General features: G+C 26.1%; 1 non-coding gene across 1 annotated transcript; it reads right to left on the bottom strand.

Annotated features, from left to right (window-relative positions):
- On the bottom strand, positions 11,133-11,214 carry TRNAS-UGA. The gene has a single exon. It is a non-coding gene; the product is annotated as a tRNA-Ser (tRNA).

Below are 13,227 nucleotides of genomic sequence, written 5' to 3'. Positions count from 1 at the left end.
ACAAATAACAAACCTATTAATCGATTAAGACTACCCGTTAATCGATTAACCAGCACAACAGAATGAAACAGAAAACAGTTGTAACAGAAACACTGATTTTACAGAAAAACAATTGAGTTAATCGATTAAGTCACCACGCTAATCGATTAACTGGCATATTCACATACATGGTTCAAAAGGTAAATTTCTCATATGTTATGCGCAACTTCTATACATGTTCTAGCAATTATATTATGCCTAATATGCACATATGACATGTATGATTAATGCATGAACATACAATTAACTAGATGATATGTCTCATGGATATGATATGACAATTATGATGGCTTGAGAGACTTGCACCTAGGTTCACCTCACCTATACTCACTTACTATGACACACATTCCAGACTACTTAGAATTATGACTCTAATTTATATCCTAGTCTAGATATGACCAAATGAGCATTAGACATGTTGATTGTTGAGCTATCTTTAAGCTTTAATAGAACCTTGTCTTCATCAAAACATAAGCAAAGTATTGCTAGTGCTATCTTTGACACTTTGCACTTTCACAAATTGGGTTCAGATTCTACTCGGTTCGGCTCGTTTTCAACCCTTGAAAATTGTAGCAAATTTTCTTTCTATTTTATATACTTAATGATTGAAATTAACACTTATTTATTAACTAATAATAATTAATCAAATATGTTAAAAGACTCATTGACTATAAAATAATTTTGAATGTATCAGTATTCAGTGATAATTTAGTGTTGTAATCTTATTGGCAATCAATGAATAAGAATTAATTATTTTAATAAAAATATATTTTACCAAGGGAATTTAATAAAAATTTATAGTCCAATTATAGTTTGCGCCCCCTCTAACTTCTCTAAAAATAAAATAAAAATTATGACCAACATAATCTATTCTCTATTAATTTCATTTTAAATTAATAACCTATATTTGTATTAAACATTTTTTATGGCATTTTTATAGTCCAATTATGATTCATAGTTCATGTAATTTCTAACTTCTATCAAAATAGAAATAGAAAGAAGATCAACAACCAATACAATATCTTCACTACTAATCTTATTTAAAAATTAATAACCTATATTTTTAATTAATTATTTATTTTATTATTAAGTAAAGTTAATGAAGCTTTATAGATGGTTCACGTTGTATCTAACTTTTTTGAAAATAGGAAGAATGTTTATAGCAAACACTATCTTTTCACTATTAGTTCCATTAAATTGAAATAATTCTTTTTAAATCAAATCAATGACAAATATTTTATTCATAGCTACATCATCTTGATTTTCTATTGTACATAAAAATACACGTGGGAGCAATATAATCTATTGTGAGATACAAAAATATAAAATAAATATTTTGGTTTATTAATTGAATTTTTAATAATAATATTTTGAGGATGTAAAAATCTATGCAATTAACGAGATTATGAGAGTACTGTTTTATTCGGAGGACAAAGTGTTAATTCATTTCCCGATTCGTAATCAATTCACCAACTCAAAACTCGGGTTCAAAGATCATTTTATCCAAGTTGGATATAATAGAGAGTTGTCTATCTTTTAAGCGCAAAAATGTAGTAACAACTTCAAATCATTTGGGAGGTCGAAATCAAGTCTATTTGTTCCTAATTTATAAAGTTGATTTTTAACAGAGAATTGGATCATGTAATATATTATATAATTTATAGATATACAAATATACATAATTACAAATTGAAAAATTCATTAACTATATAGAACTTATAACTTTTTTGGTACTCATCTAAGAAGTGTCCTTCACGCATATTAAATATTTGACCTTTTGGAATGAGAGTGACTTCTTCGTTTATTTATTGAATGAATGGGGCGAAGAGGGGCAAGATTGAGAAAATGGTGGTTATGTGATAATCACATGATTTTTTGTGAGTTAATTTTATGGTTAGATAATCCATATGATATTAACTATAATAAAAAAATTGAATATGCTTCTTGAAAATTTAACTAATTTTGCAACCTCTGATATCACTTTTAATTGAAACTGATTCTCCATATACCCCACGTAATAATTATAATTATTTGTATTTTTTATTAAATCAAAATAATTAATTATTTTATTTTGTACGAAATTGGTTAAATTTGCTTACAAAATAGAACAATGAAATATAATATATTAATTGAACGGAGAAGATTTGGTCTAAATATTAAATTGCATTTATATTAGTACTAGCGTGTTGACATGCACTGTCGTGCCTGTCAACCCGCTTTCCTATCATTTGTAATGTATAGTTTGTATTTTATAAATTCAAATATAATTTTTTACGCTAAATTTACGGTTGAATTTATTCAATTGGTCTAATATTCAATTTTTTAAATACACTTTTAAAATAAGAAGATAATAAGGATAAAATAAAAAAAATATTATATGGTTTTTTGGTATAAATAAAAAGATATTGAGGGCAAAATAGGAAAACACAAATTACACCATGATGGTTATTTGTGTTTTCCCTTTATTAATAGTATAGAAGTATAGATTAATAGTATAGATATAGATATAAGCAATGATCAAAATGTAAGGTGTAATATGCTTTTAGTATTTGAAATTGATGCATAACAATAAAAAATTTAAAGTAATTGATGAATATATTAAAATGGATTGTGTTTCTATTTTCAATTAAACCTATGTTTTTCATTTTCAACTTAAATATACATTATTTTCAGAGTAAATACTCATTTCAGTCTCTCATATTTTTTTAAACTTAACAGTTTGATCTCTCAAAAATTGGAAAACCCAAAATGGTACAAAAAATTTCAAATGTAGGTCAAATTAGTCATTTTTAGCATGGTTTACAACACTTGATAATAACTAATTTGTCACTTAAAAAGACTTTTGACCTACATTTGAAATTTTGAAAGACTATTTTGGGAGTTTCAAATTTTGAGAGGCAAAATTGACAAGGTTAAAAAATATTAGAGACTGAAATGAGTAACTACTCTTATTTTTTATTTTCAAAACTAGCGAGTTACCCATGCATTTGCATGAGGTAGTATTTTTTATCGCATGATTAAGAACATACATATTACATGTGGATTGTCTCTCTAAGTATAAAAAGAACTTAAAATTTTCTTATTTTGAAAGTAATATATCCTTCAAAATTCAATGTCCCTCATTGTTCAACTTGACAAAGTTTAAATATATATTATATCATAGTGGGGAAGAACTTAATTTTATGACTTGGAAAACTAAAAATTGTAAGTGAGTTTAAAAATTAATGAGTTAATAGGTTGAATGTTTGACTCTCATTAGCATTTCACATATTAATAGAATCAGAATTGTTGTGTTCTTTTTCATCAACTAATATTATTATGTTTAAAAATACTTGCATCAACAACTTAACAACTGATTGAATTGGATTATAAATATTTTTACTTGGAATTAAACTCAAAACATAATCATTTGTTTGATCAATAATTTCAATAGTTGATTCAAATATTGTTCTTGTTTACAAAAACTTTTCATTTTTAGTATATTGTAGATTTGGATAAGTACTTTGAACTATGACATCTACTGAATTATCAAAATTAACAAATGTATATGTCATTAGATAGGGAATGATGTAGTTATGAGAATTATAAAGAAAAAAATAAATAATATAAATCTAACTAATACAGACCAATGTTATTATATTTTCTGTTGAAGCGATTGTGTATAATAACTAATTGTTTATTATAATGTTTTAAAATTGTAACATTGTTTTGATTATATGTTTTCATCCGTACAAATTTTACACAAGAATATTTTAATGATTTGCAAGGAATGATAAATGACACATAAAATTATTAGAGCATTTTAAAATCTATTTAAATGTGTAATTACTACATATTCCATTTACTATATTTATAATATGTTTTCAAAGTTTCACAACAACTTTACATAATTTTAAAGTAGAAACTAAATCATCACAATTAAGAATAGTGATCCTCTGTTCCAAGTCTCAATGTCCTTGTCCAATAGAGTATAACCAAATAATATAAAATATTACTTTACATTTTTTATAATTTTTTCTCTAAATAAAATAACACATTTTGATTGGTCTGGAACACCATTGGGTACATAGGATCTTTATCTCATAATTAATGCCAATAATTCCTTAATTATAGGAAAAGAAGCATTTGAGAACTATCAAGTTTTATTTTTAATTAATATTAAAAATGATTAATTTTATGAAATAAATTGAATTTCATAAATTTCCTTATTAATTGTAATATCATAGTTCATTATATTAATAATACGATTAGATTCCTAATATTAACAAATTTTAATGATGTTAAATGAGAATGTTTTAAGATCTATTTAAATAATTAGTATAAAACATTGTTATTTTTATGAAATAAATTCACTATGTATCATTTTTTAGCCTGACAGAATAAGAACAAATTTCCTTGGTAATTATAATATAATAGCTCATTCTTTCTATTAATAATAAGATTAGATTTCTACTATTTAAGTTTTAAAAATGATTAAATAATATTAATTGAGAATGTTTTAAGATCTATTTAAATGCATAATTATTATATATTTCATTTCTTATTTTTAAAATATTTTTTCAAAGTTTTGTAACAATTTTAAAACATATTTTTTAAATAGAAACAAAGTCATCATTTTTTATCTGCAATGGTTAGGATCATAGTACTTTTGTGGGCGATATTCGAACCCTCAATCTCCTTCACTCTAACCCTAACCATCAAACTACCTTATAACTCATTTTTTTGTTTTTTTTTTAAATTTGCTATGAGTTAGGCTTGAACTCACAACATCCTTCGTTACATTTCTTAAACTTTTTCAACTGAATCATCATATCACCTCATGACTCACAATCATCGTTATATGTTTGTTAATATTCATTAATTATGTTGTATATTCCATAATTGTTATGAAGATTCCTTATATTCGATAATTATTATGATAATTTACTGTTTTATTTTTTAATCTTTTTAGTCTACTATGATTAATATTTTGTTTATATTATATTTCATATTTTTATTATTATAATATAGAAATTGTAAAATATAATTATATACTCATCAATTACATTCTGATAAGTCTTGGTTTATGTTGTTAATTGATTTTTTCCATTTTGTAACTAATCCACAAATTTATATATTATTTCTGTAATTGATACAAAAAATTACAACTATTATATTTCTTTATGAATTTTAAATCATATATTATAATTCTACCAATTTATATTCGTAATGGACATTGCTTAAAATTTGTAAATCATAAATAATTTAAATAATATATAAATCAAATCAATTGGTTATCACAATCAAAATTCATAGTTATATTTATGCAAATTTATCTTCATAATGAGGAATGTCTAAAATTTGGAAACCATAAATAATTTAAATAAAATATAAATCAAATAAAAATAAAGACATTGTTCTTCTCCACATATGAGAATGCCAAACAATTCAGAAGCAAAGAATAAAGATATTATATTGTGCTGTTGACAGCCCAAGTAATACAAACTTCTAAGCAAACAATAAAATAAGGTAAAAATGTTTAAATAAAGTTTCCAAAAGCACAAATATTGAGCCAAAATGAGTGTGTTAAATAACATATATATTAAAAATCATTGAATAGAGAAAATAGAATACAAAATCCATATGTGAGTGAATAACTAACAATGAAATAAAAAATGAAGGTATCAATAACTAACTATGATTTTTACCTTATTTCAGAGAGGATAGAATCTAGGTGTTTGTGAAAAATACAAAACAAAAAGAAAATAAAATGGTTTTCTTGGAATAAAAAATGTATAAGTAAAATAATAGATGCATAGAGAGAAAATTAATCTGAAAAATATTTTAAGGAAAAACCAAACTATAAAGAAAGAGGAAAAAATGATAAAAGTAAGATAAGATGATGAAATAAATATATTAATAACAAAAATAAATGTAATATTGTAAGTGAATGTATATATAAATGGAGATTGAGTACATATCATATGTTTCAAAAATTTAGTCTTCCTTGAGGAAGATACCCTTCCTTATCAGATGCCAAGGAAGAGAAATGTTGGAAGAACAAATCTACAAAATAATGAAATCATTGACAACACATCTACAAAACAAGGAAATCAATGAAGAAATAACCAAAAAATCAATAATAAAAATAAGAACAAATCTAAAAAATAAAAAAATATCTACAAAATAAACAAAAAGATTAATGAAAAATATACTTTAAACATCAGATTTACAAAATAAGAATAGATCTACAAAACAAATAAAAAAATACATTTTAAAAAGAATGATTGGAAGAGAAAGAAAATGACGATAATGAAGAGACATAATGAAATAAAACCAAAGAAAAAGAAGATTTTTGGGAGGGAAAGAGAAAGTCAAGGACCTCAATAACAATTCAAATGCAATTTAAGGTGTAGTAAAAAATGCAATAATCATTTTTTAAATTATTACTCTAATCAAGAAATAACAAATATACTATGGAAAGGTACATATGATTATTATGAAACCATTTAGGAGAGGGAAAAATAAGGAGAAGGTGACACATGGTAAATGATAAGGTTTTGAAGGTTTGGTCTTCCTTGAGGAAGATAACATTCATTGTCATGCGCTAAGGAAGAGAAATATTGGGAAAATAGATCTACAAAATAATGAAATCAGTGAGAACACATCTACAAAATAAGGAAATCAATGAAGAAATAATCAAAAAAATCAATGATAAAAATAAGAATAGATCTACAAAATAAACAAAAAAATTAAGGAAAAAAGTATTTTAAACATCAGATTTACGAAATAAGTATAGATCTACAAAACAAATAAAAAAAATACATTTTAAAGAGGATGATTGAAAGAGAAAGAAAATGACGATAATGAAGATACATAATGAAATAAAAGAATGAAATGAAACTAATGAAAAGAAGATTGTTGAAAGTCATGACCTCAATAACAATTCAAATGCAATTTTATGTTTAGTCATAAAAATACAATAATTATTTATTAAATTATTATTGTAATCAAGAAAGAACAAATATGTTGTTGAAATATACATATGATTATCATGAAACCATTTAGGAGGAAAATGAAGGAGAATGTGACACGTGACAAAATAAGAATAGACATACAAAACATGAGATGAACAAAATAAGAATAGATATACAAAACAAATAAAAAAATAAACTTTAAAGAGAATGATTAGAAGAGAAATAAAATGACAATAATGAAGATATATAATAAAATGAAAGAATGAAATGAAACCAAAGGAAAAAAAGATTGTTGGGAGAGAAAGATCGTTGGAAGAAAAAGAGGAAGACATGAAACTCAATAACAATTCAAATGCAATTTAAAGTGTAGTCATAAAAAATGCAAAAAAATATTTATTAAATTATTACTGTAATCAAGAAAGAACACATATAGTGTGGAAATATACGTATGATTATCATGAAACCATTTAGGAGGGGAAAAATGAAATAGAATGTGACATGTGACAAATGATAAGGTTTTGAAGGTTTGGTCTTCCTTGATGAAGATACTCTTCCCTATTAGAAGCTAAGGAAGAGAAATGTAAGAAGAAGAGATCTACAAAATAATGAAATCAGTAAGAACACATCTACAAAATAAGGAAATCCATGAAGAAATAAGCAAAATATCAATGATAAAAATAAGAACAGATCTACAAAATAAAAACATGTCTACAAAATTAATAATAAGATCAATGAAAAATATACTTTAAACATCATATTTTCAAAATAAGAATAGATCTGCAAAACAAATAAAAAAATACACTTTAAAGAGGATGATTGGAAGAGAAATAAAATAACGATAATGAAAAGATATAATGAAATGAAACCAAAGGAAAAGAAGGTTGTTGGGAGAGAAAGATTGTTGGAAGAGAAAGAGAAAGTCATGAACTTCAATAGCAATTCAAATGCAATTTAAGGTGTAGTCATAAAAAATGCAATAATTATTTATTAAATAATTACTGTAATCAAGAAAGAACAAATATAGTATGGAAAAGTACATAAGATTATCATGAAACCATTTATTATGAGGGGGGAAATGAAGGAGGATGTGACACATAACAAATGATAAGATAGTAGGAGTTGAGAATATGACATGTAACAAATAATATGATGGTATGAGTTTTTTGTTATATAGATAATAGATAAGCATGTTTTCATTTGAGTCAAATGAGACCAACTAAATCAAACTATTAATAACATTATGAAATTCAATACAATAACCGAATGAAAATACTGTGCCTGTGATTTATTTCTTTGTGTAAAATTAGTAACATCTAAGACAAAAAATAGTAACATCATGACTGAATAGTTACAAAAAACAATGATTAATTTAGAGCTCAAAAGACAAAGAATTAAGTGAGTAGGGTGAGTCTAGTGTATTATACCTAATGTAAACAACCATTTGAAATTACCAAAAAATATCCCCCTTATAATAAAATTATTAAATGAAATATATTTGATGGATGCTTGACTGGGCTTTCAAAATGTAGTATGAAGAATATTCACACAATATAACTTCCATGACATGTAGTCCAACTTTCACTAAGAATCATGTGGGAAAAGAAAGGTTTTACAATATAACTACACTTAACTCTCATATCAAAGTAATAAATAGGAATAATCCTGATATAATTACAATGTAAAAAATTATGCATAAGTAAATATTATATTATGCATACGTAAAAATTATGCATACGTTTATATTAAATGTAAATATATTGATATAATTGATATTAATTTGATAATATTATACTATATGGAGCAGCTAAAATAAATGCATAAGGTAAGGTAATTGAGAGCCTGTGAGGAGAAAGTTTTCTATTTAAACCAACAAAAAGAGTGGAATAGAAGACAAAAAGTAGAGTGAAATCTTCTCTTAAGTAAAACAAAACCTCGTCTTGATTAGCATAATTTTCTTCAATGGCAGCACCAAACCTGAGTTATTTTCTGCTATTAACCATTGTTGCAGGTATGATAGTAGGGTCCAATAATATGATGAAAGTGGATGCAAGAACAACATGGTGCATAGCCAAGTTTCTTGCTCCACCGAGTGTACTTAAGACACAGATGGACTATGCATGTAAGAATGGAGCTAATTGTGCCCCTATTAAACCTGGCGGAGGATGTTTTAAACCAGACTCAATCATAAATCATGCTTCCTATGCTTTCAACAGCTTTTATAAGCATAAGGGTTCATGCAACTTCGATGGCGCAAGCGTGCTTACTATCACGAATCCTAGTATGTCCCTTATTCTTTTCTATGTTTTCCAATTGGTCCTCATGGAGGAATAAAAGAAATATACGAGTTAATCACTTTTTGAAAAAAAAAAGTAATAATTCACTTATATATATATATATATATATATATATAAAAGTATAATTCTAATTATAAGCTTGTATTTCAAAGACATAATAGAAATACTCTTTTAGAATTCAACAAACTCTTTAATTAAAGAAAAAATCTCATTATATTATAGTATTATGCTCTAAGTGATGTAATTTGTTTCGTTTTGATGTGCATAGGTTATCCAGGTTGCAAGTACCAATAAGCTTATATAAGGTATGGTTTTTAATATAAGTTTGGGTAAATGTTAAAACTCTTACACTGGTGCATATATTTGTTAGTGGATTAATATTATATTTAAGGCATGATGCAATGATAGAGTTGCTTCTCCTCTTACAAGTGTGATGTTTGTAGGTGTAAGACATGTGATATTCACATATCCACTAAATGAAATTTATGAACATGTTTTTTAGCATTATATTTACATTTTAATTTATTTTATACATTTGAATGGTTATAATTTTTCATTGTATACTTTTTAAAGAGACTAATTGAATAACTATGATTTATTGTCTAAAAGTCTATCCCACGTTAATTATAATGAACTAAAAACATAAAAATAATGGATATTTAATTTTTTTAATTAGCATGATTTGTACACAATCATTCATCATTTATTTTAATTAATATTTTTAAATAGTCAATAATGCTTAAATTATGAATAATAGATAATGCAAAACAATGTATAAAATTTATATACTGTCAATATATACATATTTTTCTTATATAAATATATTGATATATTTTACCCCTCTTAATTGTAATGTTCCTTGATGCTGAAGGAGCCTTGGAGAAGAAAATACAACAATCACGAAGCCTCCAATAATGTGTGAAAACTAGGCTAGACAGTACTGGTTGTCAATGTCGTTGTTGCTGTCTTAGTCTTAAATGTATTTAAGTTATAAGATTTACATTTGTTACATTATGAAGGCTATGTATACTTATTATAAATAATAACACGATATTTTATGCGAATAATTTGTTGTGATTATTTATCTGAAATTGCACTTCAGTATTTATGGGTTTTTTAAGCATTAACTAATAGTATGAATGTACATTGATCTCAAAGATAGAGTTCATATGTTCTCTAGAAAAATCTTATTTTATGTCCCAAACCAATCAAATTTTAATTAATAATATAAAAATATTATTTTTTGCTTTTAAAAGTTTTTTATTTATTGTATTGGTCAAAATGGTGAATAAAATACCCTTAACAGGTGTATTCTCCCGTCTAAATTAAATATATATCAAAATTTTGCAATACTAAATTAAATTAAGCTTCTTTCTTTTTCTACATTATCAACACATTTTGTTTATCTTTTTTTATAGATAAATATTAGAATATTAGTAATTTTTATGATGGGTGTGGGTTGAACCCTCATTCTCCTTGATCTTCTTATGACTCCAAATACATTTTGTTTATCTATATTCCTAATTGAGTTGAGAGTGTCAATAACTTCATACTATGATTAATTAGATGTAATTAAAATTTATTATTTTAATTTCCATCTTTCATTCTCTTCCTCACTTTCATAATATTTGTATCTCACGTATTATTCAAATCAACATACATAAATATTTTTTTATATAAGAGAATGATTGACTATATCAGTTCGAAAATCATATTGAATCAAAATAACTTGGCCCATCCAAATGTCATTTTGTTGGAACAACATACTCCGATATAAGCTTAATAATAAAGCAAATTGCAAGAACGTAAGAACACGATGGTGCCAAAAAATTATTACTGAAAACGTCGACAGCAGGGTTCGAACCTGCGCGGGCGAAGCCCAACAGATTTCAAGTCTGTCTCCTTAACCACTCGGACATATCGACTATGTCTCGTAACGCCGTATTAATATTTACTGTGTATAATAAATATCTCACCAATCAAAGAAGTACTGTGCAAAGAGCAAAGAGGAATATGGGTTGGTTTGTGATTTAGATGTCTCTTTTATTTTGCATGACAGTTTGTACAAAACACTGCTGCTACCTTTGCACCAATGGGTCTTTTGCAGTGTGCACTTTTTTGTTATCAATGATATGCATGTATCTATGTTGTGAAATGAACATCACATGTCATATTAAATGTCTTAATTCAATTAAAAAGTGACACTTTATTAAAAATAAAATTTATAAAAATATAAACTAATATTTTTATATATATGTTAAAATTTGATTGACTAAACACATGTGTTTTTTGAACATATGATCTTTTTTGCTTTGTTATTAGTTGAGACTTTTATGAGAATGTGGCCCATTAGAATTTTCTATTAATTTTAGATTGCCTAGTATCAATATTTTCAGCACCTATAAACAAAATGTATTTATGAGAAATGATATGATGATTTGTATTTGAAATCACATTCTAGTATGAAATATGGTTGTATATGCAACAATTCCTTCATTATTAGCTCAAAGAATGAGTAAGAAGCTCCAAACTATTTTTTATCCTTACCCCATTTTAATATTGTAAACTAATTCCATTATTTTGGAGGGTAATATTATTATTACATTATTGTTGGGAGATTATCAATAGGCTCAATTGTTTTTCTTCTGAGGACTCGGTGAAAAAAATACAAGGGAATTTGAAGTTGAAGATATTAGGTGTATGAATACTTATTTTACTTTCAATTTATCCCCTTCTACCCAATACAAAACTTTTTCTCCATATTTAGAATGCACATCAACTCTTGATTATATAAATATTTAATTTACTTTATTTTCTCATAACTTGTTGCCTAAAGCATATCTCTTGCATATTGGATGGTAGTAAATTGGTATCTACAATGAAGACTTTGTTGTCTCTTGACTCTTATGGATCTTCATTATCTATGAGAGCATTTCATTTTCCAATACTATGATGGATAGATCTATTCTTATACTTGGACTCTTGGAGTGACTTTTAACTCCTTTTTCCTATTTTGCCATTGGGATCAATGTTCCCATGACCCTTTAGAATTAGGGATGGCAATGAAAACCAAACCCGTGGGTACCCGCCCGAACCCGATCTGAATTTAACGGGTTAAACCCGTTGTTATTGGGTTCGGGTTCGGGTTTTACCCGATGTTAATTTTCGGGTTCGGTATGTGTGATACCCTACCCCGAACCCGCCCCAAACCCGTTACAATTAATAAATTAATATTTTAATTATATGTTTTAACTTAACCCTAGTTTTGTGTTGTGCCTATTTTCCCCCAAAGTTAGAAACAAATCAACTCCACAAGACCAAAACTGCAGAAGCAGTGCTTCACTGCTTCTCCCACATGCTGACACGCACAACTGCACAACAACACAAGGAACAATCAGTGTAGTCGTGTTTCTCTTCATCTTCTCCATCTTGTGTAGTCGTGTTTCTCTTCATCTTCTCCATCTTGTGTAGTCGTGTTTCTCTTCATCTTCTCCATTGGTTTTCGTCTTCATCTTCTCCAAAGGCAAAGGAACAATCATCTTTATCTTCTTCATTCATCTTCCTCTTCTCCATTGGTAACATATCATAGCTTATAAGTAGATTTTTTAAAGCTTTTTGATTGATTTATTTATTCATAGCATATTTGGATTTCATATAAATAATCTACTTTTTTAAAGCTTCAGATCTATTAAATAGAAGTATAAGGAGTACTCCAAAAACTTACAAGGTTAACATTTTTAAACAATCTATGGGATAAATAGAAGTATAAGGAGTAACTATATTAGTAACTATATAAACAACACAGTTCGAAGGCTTTAGCATATTTTTGCATACATTTGTAATTTGTTGCATACTGGAGTCAACATATAAAGCTAGCTAGAGATTCCTTTTAGAGTAAATAAAATAAAAATAGTATTTATAGTATTCAAATTCAACTT

The sequence above is a fragment of the Lupinus angustifolius genome, chromosome LG12 (genome assembly GCF_001865875.1).
Source record: "Lupinus angustifolius cultivar Tanjil chromosome LG12, LupAngTanjil_v1.0, whole genome shotgun sequence".
NCBI classification, from domain to species: domain Eukaryota; kingdom Viridiplantae; phylum Streptophyta; class Magnoliopsida; order Fabales; family Fabaceae; genus Lupinus; species Lupinus angustifolius.
This window is presented reverse-complemented; position numbering and strand designations above follow the sequence as displayed.